Below are 15,971 nucleotides of genomic sequence, written 5' to 3' on the forward strand. Positions count from 1 at the left end.
CTAATGAGCTCAGAGGCACAAGTTGCTTCTAAGATGCTGAAGATTCGCCCAACTTCAGAGTCATCTTCTTCTTCTCAGAGGGCTCTCTCTTCCTCTTCATGAAACTCGGTGGCTGATCTGGTATCCAATCCAAGTTGAACCCAGAAATATCTATCCCTTAGGCTTCGAGATCCTGAATATAACAGGCAATTACCTATGGGGGGGTCGATCTTGGAGAAGAGATACATCCCATTTGATATCTCCCTTAGGCTCCCATGAGGTGTCCATTATGGGTTTGACTCTGCCTTTGTCAATTAACCCTATGCTCTTCAGATTCTTTGTGTTCAAAGGCTTCCCCGCGTCCACCGTGATGACTTCTATCATATTGAGAGAGATGAGGTGGTCCACCAACCCACTCTCTATCAGAACATCAAAAATTAATCTCCCCGGAGGGATGTAATTTCTAGGCTTCATGTTGTTTTTGGTATCTCTGATGGAGTCCCTCAGATACTTGAAGAGGAGGGAGGGAAGATTCAACTTCAGCCCTTTGTGCAAACAGTACAGAATGCACTTCTGATTCGTATTGATGCAGTCAGAGGAGCTGGAAGTTGGACGATGATGGATTTTACCCAGAACGATCTTCAACCAAACTCTTAGATTTTGGTGAAGTTCTTTGTTCTTTGAAGTTCTTCCTTCTGGGTTCTGAGTAAAAATGGTAGGGATAACTTCCTGGGACATATACTTTTCCCTAGGGTTGATGTTGTATATGCTTCTTCCCCTACTGTTTCCATGTCCAGAAGTTTGGCAATAGACTTCTCTTTGATTACAGTCTTGACGCCCAAAATGTAAGATACGATGTAGTGATCATCGCAGTCAGCGAACCTCCAGAATTCCTTCACCAGGAATGTGTAGACTGGACCATAGAGACTTTTGAAGTAGTTTGCCCACCCTTGGTTTTCCAGCTCCTAAATTAAGTCTAAACCATTCTTTTTAAGGTTATCGAAATCAACCAAAAGTTCACAGAACACTTCTAATTTTTCAAATGGTGTGACAAGATTGATGTGAGGAGGAGGATCAAGAACATGAGGTTCTTGATACGAGGTTGTTGAAGGCGATGTAGTCTGGGTTGTAACTTGCCGTGGAGATTCAACCTGTTGCTCATCATCATGCATTTCTTGTGAGTATTCATACACTTGTTCTTGTTGAGGACTCATGTTGCTATTATTGAAGGAGATGAAGTTGCAAGAAGTTGAAGTTGCAGAGAAATGAGAACAAGGGTTTGTGTAAGTTGTGAGAGTGAAAAGTGTGAATGTGGGAGTCATGGTAATATATATACAAATTCAAAACACATGCAAAACGATAACGTTAGATTAAAAAGGGAACAAAAGTAATTATGATTGCTGAAATCTAAGTTGATAATCATGGGGAGAATTAAATGCAGCTAATGATGGTTTAGATCTCAAAAATATGCACACTGCTTGAGGGGATCTCAAAAGTTTGGCTCTTGAGTTCTGAGCTAGACAGTTGTCTAGAAGATCCAAGGCCATATGTTTGAGAGAGCACATGTTGATTGTTTTTGGAGTCAAGAATACTAATAGGTTTCTGACTTAGAAGGTTTCTAATCTAGATGACATCTAACTTGTAGAAGTATCAAAACCAAAAATGCGTACACAATATATGTTTAAATCAGAGTCTATTTCAACATTAGAGAGGATAGACACATGTTCAGATTCATTCTGAGCAATCTGCCTTATTTAAATGTTTCAGAATGACAAGAAATCTATCTTCAACTAAGGGTTTTGTAAAGATATCATCCCATTGATGGTCTGTATCTATGAATTTTAACATGATTATCCCTTTCTGAACATAGTCTCTGATAAAATGATGTTTAGTTTCTACGTGTTTCGCTCTGGAATATAAAATTGGATTCTTACTTAAACATATAACAACATTATTGTCACAAAAGATAGGGATGTTCTCTCATAAACTTGAAAGTCCTCAAGCTGGTTCTTCATTCAAAGCATCTGAGTGCTGCACAGTGAAACTGAAATCTATTCTGCTTCTACAATTGACAGTGCAATGGTTGATTATCTTTTGTTTACCCATGAGATAAGGTTTCCTCCCAGAAACTAACAGTTCCCAGATGTGCTTTTGCGTTCCAACTTGTCTCCAGCATAATCTGCATCATAGTACCCATAAAGAATATACTCTAATGTTTTCTTATACATCATGCCAAGGTTAGGTGTTCCTTTCAGATACCTATGGATTCTCTTAACAGCAATTACATGAGATTCCCTTGGATCTGACTAGAATCTAGCACAAATACATACGCTAAATAATATATATAAATGCGTAGCAGTCAGATAGAGGAGGGAACCTATCATACCACGATAAAGTTTCTGACAAACCTTTTGACTTACCTCTTCTTTCTCCAGAATGCAAGTAGGATGCATAAGAGTCTTGGCTGGTTTACTTTCTTACATGTCGAATTTCTTCAGAATATCTTTTATGTATTTGATTTGATATATGTACGTGTGTAGCACCTCAAATTTGCCCTCCTCATTCATGCATTCATTTTAGGTCATTTAACATTTCATATTGCATTTCATCATGCCAATCAGAATTGGCTCCAAGAGTTTGTCTTCCAAGAAGCTTGTATTTATCTAGGTATCAAAGTCAAAGTAGGATTCCTCAGGGATTGAGGTGCATTCTTGGTTTGAAAGTCTTATGGATGTTGTGTAGAACTCTTGGGAGCTAGGGTTTCATTTTCAGAGGTTTTTCTTTAAAGGATCAAGCTTATTGGGCTCAGTACAGTTCAAAATTCAACTGTGAAGTCGAAAGTCAACTGTTGGTCAACTGAGGGTCAAATGGCTAGGGAATGACTTGAGATACTTCCAACATGTTCAAATGGGGTCTATTCATCATTAAAAACATTCATCTTAAAGGAACAAAGGTCTGTTCCTGAACTATCATGCTCGCTAGGCGAGCAATCCTTCGCTAGGCGAAGCCCACGCTTCCCTCTTTGCTCCGGCGAACCTTGATGTTGTTGCTACTGGAATTGCTCGCTACCTGTTCGTTGGAGGCTCGCCTAGCGAGTAAGTGCTAGCTATGTTTTTATCCAAGTCTGGGAGTGTTCGCTGAAACCTCGCTGAGTGCTCGCCTAGCGAACGCTTCGCTACCTGACTCGCCTAGCGAGTTTACTGATATACCAAAAAATCATGGACTTGGATTTCCGTCATTTGAGCCCACCAAGCCACGAAAATCAGAGTATAAATTCTAAGAATTCATTGGAGGAAAACCCTAATTCGAGCAGCCTCCATACACACTGAAAAAACACTTTTCACTCTGACTCTCACACTTTTCACTCTGACTCACACACTTTTCACTTCCATCTCACACAAACCCTAACTGTTGCATTGCAAACCCTAACCGTTACATTTCAAAATCAATCAACCTCTTCAATCAGCCTGAGAGATCTCTGGGTTTCTTGTTTCTTTAGTTTCTGTTACTTCGGATCTTTATCCGTGTGGTAGATCTCTTGATCCCTTTTACATCTTTCCAACATTTTACCGCTTTCTTAGCTGGAAGACCTCGATAGGAGGCAATGTTTTTGTGTGTTTACTTTTGTGCCCAAAGACCTCCAAGAGGAGGCACCAGTGCTAAAGACCTCCACGAAGAGACAATTGACGGATAAAAGGGATTAGTAGTCAATCCCCTGTTATTCAGTGTGTCGTTCTTTATGCTCGCACTACGTGTCGATGCTTCAGAACAAAAGCCCAAGATCTTTTGTCCGGTCAGTCAGTGGAGAGGGTTCCATCTTTCTGAACCCCCACGCTTTGTCATGAGGTCACCCCATCCAGGGTTAAGAGCTATGAGGTCTTATCCTCATTACCCTTTTGATCTGCTCACCCTGACGTTCAATGTCAGTGGTTAAGAGCCCATTTGATTACCTTTCCATGGCTTGTTTGTCGAGGTTGATATGACCCCTCTTGACTAAAGCCCTACCCATGTATGTTTGAACCCCCTTGTTGGTGTGTTTACTTTATGCTATATGTTTTTGTGTGGTGTGATCGTCTCCCCATAGGATTGCTAGGCTTCGTATAGTCTCTTGTCTGCATGTCAATTAAGGTAGCACGGTTCCTTCGTCTAGGACTTCTTTTTTTGCATGAGCATTCCTAAAACACAAACAAACTCTTTGATTTTCTTTTCTTAAGAACACGTTAACTCCTTCTACTACAGGTGAGTAAGTCTCCAAAGGTCGAGCATCCGATAGATTGCGTAGTAACATCGTTCACCTAAAAAACACAAAACAGACAAAAATAGGCTAGCCGAGCTACGGTGCTCTGATTCTCAATCCTTCTTGAGATACGTATGCAGCAGGGTAGGGCCTGTGCGAGCAATAACTCTTTCTTTTCCCTACTTTGATTTTCTCTCTTTTGCATCGCATATAGGACTTTTATACACACACTTTAGACATAAATAGCAAGCGTGGATCCTGTGGAGTACCACAAACGTGAAGGGGTGCGATAACCTTCCCTTCACGCAACCGGCCCCCTTACTCAGTTTTCTTTGGTTCGAGGCTTTGTTTTATCCGTTCCCTCTTGGTTATGCAGTACTACCTTTCCCTCCTCTTGGGATAAATGTACATAGCTGGCGACTCTACTCTCTTTTTTCCTCGCCACTCTCTTTCGCGTTTGTACTTGGATTCGGGAAATCCGGGGAGCGACAACGTGGCTTCTGAAGTTTGGTTGATTTTTATCCCCAGAAAAAACTTTAGTTCTTGCATCAGACTCATCTCAAATTTTGCCTGCATTAACTTAGAAAAATCTTGGAAACAGAGGGGTTAGAAGAACCAAATATTATGTAATCAACATATATCTGACAAATCGTAAGATCGTTTATGATGTTTTTACATAAGAGAGTGGAGTCCATTTTGCCTCTGATAAAGTCATTCTCCAGAAGGAATGAACTAAGTCTTTCATACCAAGCTCTGGGAGCTTGTTTCAGACTATAATGAGATTTTTTAAGTTTAAAAACATGTTCTAAAAGTTTTGAGTTTTCAAAACCAGGAGGTTGATGAACATACACTTCTTTAGAAATATAACCATTTAGAAACACACTTTTGACATCCATCTGATATAATTTACTGGAATACTTTATAGTATAAGATACAAAGAGACAAATCGATTCTAACCTTGTGACTGGAGCAAAGGTTTCATTGTAGTCAATAACTTCCTATTGACTATAACCTTGTGCCACCAACCGTGCTTTGTTTTTGACCATGTCTCCTTTTTCATTTAGTTTATTTCTGTAAACCCATTTTATTCCAATCACATAGGTTCCTTTGGTTCTTGGTACAAGATTCCTGTAGCGGTAAATTCATGACCATCAAGCTATGGATAAGCTAGACGTCAATTAAACCAGAGTCGCCACCGTGCTTTTATTGTTTCCAAGGGAAAAGGGAAAAGTACGAATAAAACCCAAAAAGATACGAAGTTTTCAAATCAAAACTAATAAAATGCCAGAGATTACATGTAAGGGGGTTGATTACACAGAGGGAAGGTGTTAGGCATCCAAAGTGTCCTAGGTACTCCTAGGGAGCCCTTTTTTGTGTGCATATGTGTTTTTGTACAAAATGATGTTTGCAATAAAATAAAGTGGAGGGATGAGAAAATAATTCATTAATTACATTTATCTTTAACAAGACCTTCGGACTTGTGCCTACGTACCAACATATAAATGAGGGATCAAATCCTCGTAGTCCGTGGTATCAATTTCAAAGTGAGTACATTGCTTTTAACAAAATTTTAAGTTTAACAAAGGCATAAGAGGCCTAAAATGGTTTGAATGAGTGTTAGTTTTTTTTGTCTTCTAAAAACTTTAAGTAAAGTATAGTTAAGTTTATTTACAAGTTTATTTAAGAAAATAAGTTTGAAAATGCAATGGCATAAGGCCAAAGTTTCTAATTTGCAATATAGTCTAAGTTTAGAAAATAAGTACAAGCAAAGAAGATTTTAAAAAAGGGGAAGAGATTTTGAAATTAAATAAGTGGGGAGGAGATTAAGAGACTAATCCTAAGCACAATTTAAAAGTTAAGAGTTGAAAAGATCTGACCAATGGGCTACAATCCAATAGACAAGAATGTCATATAGAAACTTAAATTTCCCTTGGACTTTAGAATCAAGCAATATCAATACACAAATAGCATGATGAAGGGCAAGGCATCAAATAAAGATAGCCCCATCCAAGCTTAGCAACTCCATAATCTTTCTTCAAAATTCCCATGCATCAGATGACTTCAAAGATGGCATTAGACACAGGTTCAAAATAACAACTTCAATATGATCATGTTGTAGATGAACTCAAATGGATCTTCAATATTGTATCAGATGAACATTCATTTCACAAGCACTTGGTTTTATGGAAGTTGGCATTGGCCAAGTCCTTTGCATAGGGAGTCTTGCCTTAATTCTAAGTCCAATAGTCTCAGATCAAACCAACAGTCCACACAATTTCTTTTAGGGTTTTTGTTCTTATTATGTACATTAAGGTCAAAAGACCACACAAACACACAAGTATATAGAAACACAATATATCACAAAATATGGTCCAAATGGACAAAGGGAAAATGACATTAAAGTAAACAACTTGAATGGTATGAATAATGGCAAATGAATAAAGCTTAAAAATTAAGGTGCATTAAAAATAAATGACTTGAAATTAAATGTTAGTTGTTAGTTGATTAGAAGTTAGTATTGCTTTTGCTTTGTTTTTGTTTAAGTCATTCTTTGGAGAACACTCAACCCACTTATCACAAGCATGGATCCTTGAACCAAGACATCTTCCAAAGGAAGGAAAAAAGGCCAAGTTTCCACACAATACCATGAAAGAGGGGAGACTTACAATCTCACTAACTAGAATGCTATGCCTTTTGTGTCACAAATTTAGCGCTATGTTAAGCAATCGTAATTGGACTTATGTAAAAGTCATAACTATTTGAGGTCGGGCAATAGAATTTTGGTGTTAGTACATGTTAGAGACATAGTATGATAAACTATGCTCATGAAACATGCCACACACAAAAAGAATATGCAAAATGGGGGACCTAATCACATCCATACTTATGTTGATTTTGCAATCAACTAGCCTTAGGATATAGAGATATCATAGGTCCATGACATGAATGGATAAAGAAGGGGATGAGATGAAGAGGGAGGGGGAATGGATTCAACACAAATTGGTCAAAAGAGAACTTTTATCATATTAAGATCATTCATTCATTTTGGGAGATGAAATTTACATTTCATCAATCCCCTAAATCCAATGATCTTAACCTAACAAAGTCAAATCAACCTTGACCAAGGCCCAACAACACAAGTCTAATTCACAAACTCAATTAAAATGGCTCTACACAATTAATTTGGCATTTAAACAATTAAAAATAATAAAAATATACATTAAATTAAATTATGATTGGTCAATTTCCTAAAACCTCATCAAAAAATCAAAGAAATGACCATGAGATTTACCATAGGTCAAACAAGGTCAAAGGACCTTGGAGAATTTTTTTCATAATTTTTGGAAACTTAAAAGTATTTTTAAGCAATTAAAAATATTCTCAAAATCAATTAAATCATGAAAAATATTAATAATGGTCCAAAAAATAATTTTAATTCAAAAAATGAAAGAGGATTTTATTTAATTTTTTTGGGTGAAATTCTCATATTTTTTGGATCAATATTAAATTTAATATGAATTAATAAAAATAAAACAAAAAAAATGAAAATCAATTAATCAGAAAAAATGTGGACCACTTGATCTCCCTCATTAATTGAGGTGGCAGATCAAGTGGACCAAAACACGCGTTCCATCATACACTTGAGTCAGCGTGCCACACCAATGGTATTCAAAAGGAACACTCGTGATTAAAACAAAATGACTTGATTCTATAGCTCAGAACCTTTCCAGCTCATCACCGGAGCAAAGCATCGGTCGTCTTCTCAGACGACCTTGGCCGGACTGGTACTCTCATCACCATCACAAAAATGAAAAAGAAGGATATGATTTTAAAGTAAAAATGGCATTGATCACGAATCTGACCTCAATTCATCCTAACTCCAAGTATATCGAGAGATACATGGAGTTAAAATTTGAGGTACATGAACTGAGTTGCTTCGATTTGGCCTCAAAGAAACTCAATCTTCTTGCCTACATTGGTAGGACTTCAGCTAACCAAGGATCCAAGAGAATTGATGAGAATTGAGAGAGAATCGAAGAAAAGAAAAAATCTGGAAAATACCTTCAATGTTGTGTAGAACTTGATCTCTTTTGCTTTGATTCTTGTTTGGTCTTACTCAGGAAGCTTGCATAAGTGGCTTAGGATTGAAACAAAGCTTTGGATCCCTGGAGTTTTGAATCCCCAAACAGTGAGATTCAAACTCAATTTTCAAAAGAAAATTCTCAAGTTTTCCTTTCAAATGTGAGGGTTAGAGGTCTTGGATCAAAGCTGGCGCGTAAGGGTCCCTAATTCTGATGCTAAAGGCTCTTATTTATAGCTGAAGCAAGTGATATTTGCACCTTCAAAGTTGTTTTCAAATTTGGCAACTGAGAGATGCATGCGTGCATGGGCGTGTACAGGTCCATGAAGCTACTCAATTAAGTCCATAATCACATGTAATTGAGTCTGAAAGTGGATTGGAATGCAAGACAAAAGTGTGCAGCTGTTTGAAGTTGATCTTTGCCAAATGATGATGCCATGTTCAAGCCATGCGTAGACCACTCAAACCTTGTCAAAAATGGATGAATTTAGACTCTTTGGAAAGGTTATATCAAGAGGAATAACTCTTATGTTGAACACTTTTCCATTTGAAGCTTGTATCATGATGAATTTTGAGTTGTAAGTTTGGAAATTTAAACATATCAAAAAAATTTCTAAGTGTCAAGCCATATGTTCACTTATTCCATCTTGGCTAACTTTTTATGTGAGCTTCAAATGAGAAACGTTCCTTCATCAAATTTGTATATATTTCAAAAAAATTCAAAATGGTCATAAATTTGACCTCATTTGGATTTGGGATGAATGAGGTTTGCATTTTTGAAGTTGAGGAAAATCACTTGTTCAATGGCAATGGTCCAAAATGACCTATAATGTATCCTCATATCACATGCTCATAAAAGTTGAATTATCTCTTCCTACAAACATCAAAGTTGAAGTAGACACCTTGAATTTGAATATGAAACTTAGAAATATTTCATCTCATAAAAATTAAGCAAGTTATGGCCTTGGGAATTTGACCTCCAAATTAGGGTTTACACAAAATGACCTATAATCTTTCAACATAAAAATTGACTTTCCAAGCAACACTAGCTCTAGACCTCAACATGAAATTTGTTTGGAATGTCATTTAGATTAAAGTTTCTCTTGGAATAATTTTCATATGTTGAAAATTGTAGGAGATAGGGTCTAAGGGACCCCAGTTTTGGTCAGATGAATTCCTCTGGTCAACCACCATCAATCAACTTGCTAACTTGCAATTATCTTGACTTTTGGGACTCATGGGAGATAATATATGTATAATATGATGAAATTTTAAGTATCCATTGAAATATTTGATCAATTCTTGAAGAAGCTTGTTGAAGAAGTTACACAAGATACCCAGAGGAACTAGGGTTTCCAAGGCAAACCAATTCCAAAATCTTGAAGAATTCTTGATCAAAATAACATGTAAAGATCAAAAGGATTCATACATGATGCCTAGAGCCATTATGGATCATTTATTGGTTGGGCTCTTAGCAATGAGGGTCTTAAACCCTAAATGTGTGCTTGATAGATCAAAGGTGATCAAGTGCCCTACCTACAAAAGAGTTAGACAAATGAAAAGACATATTTTTGGTATTTTTGTTAGTAAAGATGATAAAATACAAAGTATGATACAATCACATAGTGCTTGGTGATCTCTCCCAATACAAACCCAATGAATGAAGGGGTAAGGAGGATGCTGAGGTATCATCCCAATGCTAATGCATATGATGAGATAGCATGAGGGATCTTAGGGTCAAAATTGGGGTCTTACAACTGCCCATATTTAAGGACATTCTAACTGAGGAGGTGAAGGTTAAAATCTTCGTATCGACTCAGTAGAATGGGCAACATATAGAAACCAATTTTGGTCCCTAAGAGACCTCATGATGCATATGATATGAATGCTAAAAATAAACTCTCTGTGGGGAAATATTGCCACCAAGGAAAATAATTCAGGGAGACTGAAAGTCCACAGGAGCGTAATGCATTCCGTAAGGAAAACTCACCGGGGAACAAAGACTCTTAGGGGGGGGGGGAGGGAATGAAAGATTATGTGTAGGCCAGGCTACGACTTACAAAACCGCTGGGAGGACACGAGGGGTTCCATGAAAATGGAAAGACTCATCTGGGGGGAAAAGAAAATCTGCAAGGGGAACGGATAGGTCAGAACAAAGATGAAATACATGAACCATGCAGGAAAAGTGATTCCACTAAGGAAATGCACACTCAACTCAACTGGGGAAGAAAAGATCTTCAAACACAGGAGGAGTAGAAAACGTATTATCCACTACCTGTTACTGGGTAAAGGGTTAACATAAATCTGACAGGGAGAACATCCGTTACCGGTTAGGGTAAACATATCAAGGATGACTCACTGAGGGCCGCCAGGAGGTGTATTCATTACCGGTTACTGGGTAAGAATAGCCTTGTTGGGAAGCTGGAAATAGGATTTACAACTATCGGTTACTGGGCAGAAGACCAAAAGGAGAGAATATTCGTCACTGGTTAAAGAGAACATATCAAGGATAGACTCAAAGGAAAGAAAATTTGTCATCGGTTAAAGTGAACATATCAAGGATAGACTTGCCCGAGGATGTCAAAGAGGATACCCGTCATCGGTTAGGATGAACGTATCAAGGTTAAACCACTTGAACATCAAGAGTAGGAATTACATCATTCGAATGCTGGATAGAATACCATCAAAGAGAATATCCGTCATCGGTTAGGATGAACATATCAAGGATAGACTCCAAGGGGAAGAATAGGGATTACATCTATCAGTTACTGGATAGAATACCAAAAAAGAGAATGTCCGTCACCGGTTAGGATGAACATATCAAGGATAAACTCTGCAAGGGGAGAAAAGCAGGATTTACAACTACCAGTTACTGGACAGAAGACTGCAAAGAGAAGGAAACTCATCATCGGTTAGGATGAACATATCAAGGACTAACTCTCTGGGAAACAAATAGGGATTACAACTACCTTTTTACTAGGTAGAATACCAAATATGAGAATATCCATCATCGGTTAGGATGAACATATCAAGGATAAACTCAAAGCAGGGGAAGAAAATATCCGTCATCGGTTAGGATGAACATATCAAGGATATACTTCCTAGGGAGACGTGAAAACGAATCCACTAGGGAGAAAATAAGGGGCTACTTTTGCCGGAGAAAAGAGTTAAACAACTGCTGGAGAAAAGAGAGATCAACATCCCAAAGGCTCGACCCTAGCTGGGGAAGAAGAGAGGAGATATGTTGAGGAAACTGCTACCAATTCTGCGGGGAATTTTAGGTCAACACCATATCAAATGGGAGACAACCCTACAAGGAATCAAACACAAATAGCTGCTCAGAAACCAGGAAAAAACTATGAGTGGGAGCGAATTTGATGGCGACTTGCGAGGAAACCAAAGTTCTACCGAAACTGATGCAAACTGCCGCAACGAAATGCCCCTCACTTAGCCGGGGAATAACCATAAATCAACTGGGGAAAACGGTGAATTAAAAGTTAGGGAAATCAACAAACACCGGGTGCTAAACGTACTATCGGGGATGAAAGAGGGATCACTCCTACTGCTTGGGGAGAACCAATTATGCTCGACACTTAGGGCTTACTGCTTTCAAACCACTGTTGATATTCCTTTTTAATGAAGTCGATTGCTTAAAATTAATGCTTTTATATGTTTAAGAAAATATGCTTTTTGATTAAAATTTTAATTTTCAAAATGATCATAATAAAATTTAAAACTATTTCGCTGAATTAAATAAGAGTATAAACAATTGGATAAAAGCTCAATTTTATTTACATAGAATGGTAGTCTGTAAATGAAAAGACTCCATAGATCTCTACAAAAATTGAAAATGGTAATTTAAATGGAAAATGGCTATATTGAATACAACGATCACTAATCCTTCTACCATATCTTGATATCCAATGTGCTATTGGTTGCCACTGGGGATCGAAATCCGACGATGTGCTCAAGAAAGTCTTCAGAATTGAAGATCAGCAAGATGCAGTTACTTGCCTTAATCCCTAATTTTTGCATAAATTGCCCCAAGGTGGGGTACTCAATTTATCGGGATAATTCTTTCTGTTTTATGTCTCTAACTTTTGCATGGACCGCCCTTTCGGGTCTTCAATCCACCGAGATGCTCATTTTTTCCTAAGCCGCCCTTTCGGGTTTTCAACTTAGCGAGTTGTTCTTTTCTTTTTAGGCGAAGTATTTCTTGACTGCATATGCATTCACAAGACGAGTGAACTCTTCACCATCCATAGTTGTAAGAATAAAATCACTGCCTGAAAAGGCTCTCTTAACAACAAATGGGCCTTCATAGTTAGGGGTCCATTTTCCCCTATAACCTGGTTTAAAAGATAAAATCTTCTTGAGCACAAGATCACCTTCTCTGAACACACAAGGTCTGACCTTCTTGTCAAAAGCTTTCTTCATTCTCTGCTGGTATAAATGACCATGACACATGGCAGTCAACCTTTTCTCTTCAATCAAATTCATCTAAACATACCTGGTTTGACACCATTAAGCCTCAATCAACTTGGCTTCCATGAGCACACGCAATGATGGGATCTCAACCTTTACGAGGAGCACAACTTCCATACCATAAACAAGTGAGAAAGGGGTTTCCCCTGTTGAAGTGTGGATGGATGTATGATACACGTGCAAAGCAAATGGGAGCATCTCATGCCAATCCTTATACGTTGCAACCATCTTCTGAATAATCTTCTTGATGTTCTTATTTGTAGCTTCAACAACCCCATTCATCTTAGGTCTGTAGGGAGAAGAATTATGGTGTGCAATCTTAAATTCTTTGCAAAGAGATTCCACCGTATTTTCTTCTTTGAGCTATTAAGTGTTTTGCTTGAGGACAAACAATGGTTTAAGTGTGGGAGAATTTGATGACACTAAAATTCACCGTATTTTCGACTCCGATTTCGCATGCATTTTAGTTGTTTTATTGTTATTTTGTTATGTTATTACTATGTTTTTCTTTGTTTTCAGGTTTTCAGTCTAATCGGAGCCCTGATCGAGAAAAGGAGCGAAAATGAGCTAAAAGGCCATAAAATCAGCATTTTACACTTGTGGCTCCCACTATGGCGGGCGCCATGGGTCCAGCCATGACGTGTCCCAGTTTCAACCTCTCCTCAACTGCCACGCCTCCCACGATCTCCACTTGGACGCTGAAATTTCCTCTTGTGGCGGGCGCCACAAGAAAAAAATGGTTCCCGCCCATTTTCAAACTTAGGGGCATCCTTGTAATCTCCATGTTTTCTTCTTGCCTATAAATAGGGCCTTGATTTCATTTGTTTCATCATCCAAACTTAGTTACAACTAGGCATATATCAGTATTGTGTAAAAGTGGTAATGGCTTCACATCGGAGTGTTGCCACACTATATAATCGAGTCTGTAATCGAGTTTGGAGCACTTTGGAAGGAAGTTTAATCCTGCCGCCATTTTCATTTCTGTTACGCATTTTATTCGACCCTCCGATTGGAGCAGGTTTTATTGCGTTACCTTTGTCTACTTTATTTCCCCGCACTGCCTTTATTTTGTTTACTTTCCCTCACTGCCTTTATTTTGTTTATTTTCCCGCACTGCCTTATTTTGTTTACTTTCCCGCACTCACATTTTACTTTGTTTATTTCTCGCACTGCACTACTTTCCTTTATTTCTTGCACCGCACTACTTTAACTTATTTTCCGCACTCGCACTACTTTTATTTACTTTCTTGCACTCGCACTTATTACTTTCTTTTTAAAAGTCTTTTACTTATCTATTTTTATGATAAAAATCAAAATGCATTTTTACTTTACCATGTCTGGCTAAACCTATAAAGGTTAGAATGTAAGGATCGTAATCGAACCGATAATCCGCATAATTGTTCGTAGAAACACTTAAGGGCTATTTTGACTTTCAACTTAAGTTTCCCCGCACTTAATTTCTGTTGGGTAAGAACGAAAGCCGTCCGACATCTGTTTAAACTTAGTTGTTTTTAACTATTTCAAATACAGCGAAAGCGCTTTGTTTAGTTCCTTAGGAGTTTTTAACTTAAAAAGAAAAGTGATTTTAAAACTATTTTCGGACGCGTTTATAAGTTTAGAGTCTGGTTCGTGAGAACCTCTTTTGGTTAAGAAATTCAGGTCAAAATAATTTTTAACTTAATCAAGACACTATATTTCTTAAAAAATAGGTTTACTACTCTAACGCAATGCGCGCCTTTTTATAAGTGACAATAAGAGGGTTTGATCAGGGAGTACAACTCGGTTCTGAATACGCGAAAGCGACAATTCCCGTTAAATTGGTTCTTTTCAAAGTAGGAAACACTGCCCATAAGTAATTCTATTAGCAAGTACTTGGATTATTAATTGATTGTGTGAATTACATTCGAACCTGTCTTTATTAATTGAATTGAATTTAATACTTTATTTTTCATTGTGCACTCTTAAAATCCCTGTTTCGATTACCTTAGATAAACATCGTAACAATAGATAACGATAGATTGACATTTGGTCTCTGTGGATTCGACAATCTTTTATATTACTCTGACGCGTTCGTATACTTGCGAAAAACACGCATCAAGTTTTTGGCGTCGTTGTCGGGGATCAATTTCGTCAATTTCATACCCTGTTGTTATATCGTTTAGACTTAGGTTGTTACCTGCCGGTCAATGAGAAGGACTCGCAGCACCGAAAGCTTAGTAGATCCTCTGGCGGAACCTGAACGTTACGCTCGCGCATGTTTATTTTTCCATAGAATTAGGAGAGATATGACCGAAGATCAAAATCAAAGACCTCTTAACAATTTCGCCCAACCATCCAACGAAGAACCTAGTTCTAGTATAGTAAACCCAACCATCCCAGCTAATAATTTCGAACTTAAACCCTCCCTGTTGCAACTAGTGCAACAGAGACAATTCACAGGTCTTGCTACTGAGAACCCAAACCAACATTTAAAAATCTTTCTCCAATTAGCAGACACTTTTAAAACCAATGGAGCTTATCCTGAGGCGATCCGTTTAAGATTATTCCATTTCTCCCTCAGAGATAAAGCCCTATCATGGTTGGATTCCCTTCCACCCAATTCCATAACAACTTGGGAAAACCTTAGAAAAGTATTCCTTGCTAGATATTTTCCCCCGAGTAAGACCGTCGTTCTTCAAAACCAAATAACCAGATTTACCCAGAATCAAGGAGAATCGTTGTTCGAAGCTTGGGAGAGATATAAAGAGTTGTTAAGAGCATGCCCACATCATGGTTTAGAAAATTGGTTAATCACTCAGACCTTCTATAATGGACTTCACTATAACACAAAGATGACCATCGACGCTGCCGCAGGCGGCGCACTGATGAACAAACCTTACCCTGAAGATAGTGCCCTTTTTGAAGATATGGCTCAAAATCATCAATCATGGGGAGTTGAATGAGCGACAGTTGAGAAGAAGGAAGCCCAAGGAGGAGTACATGAGTTAAGCTCTATAGACATGATGCAAGCTAAAATGGACGCGTTGGCCCTCAAGGTTGAGCATATGTGTATAAACCCGAATACTGCAGCCGCAATTTCGTCGGATTGTGAGATATGTAGAACCAAAGGACACCAATCTGCAGAATGCAGTCTCTTAAACGAAACCAACTCAGAGCAAGTGAACTACGCCCAAGGGAACCCATATTCGA

At 38.1% G+C, this 15,971-nt stretch overlaps 1 non-coding gene across 1 annotated transcript; it reads right to left on the bottom strand.

The window, feature by feature from the left end:
* Nucleotides 1-15,451: 15,451 nt before the first annotated feature.
* LOC127109938 (small nucleolar RNA R71) lies at nucleotides 15,452-15,558 on the bottom strand. Its single transcript, XR_007797181.1, has one exon. It is a non-coding gene; the product is annotated as a small nucleolar RNA R71 (small nucleolar RNA).
* Nucleotides 15,559-15,971: the final 413 nt, after the last annotated feature.

Source organism: Lathyrus oleraceus, chromosome 7, assembly GCF_024323335.1.
Source record: "Lathyrus oleraceus cultivar Zhongwan6 chromosome 7, CAAS_Psat_ZW6_1.0, whole genome shotgun sequence".
Lineage (NCBI taxonomy): Eukaryota > Viridiplantae > Streptophyta > Magnoliopsida > Fabales > Fabaceae > Lathyrus > Lathyrus oleraceus.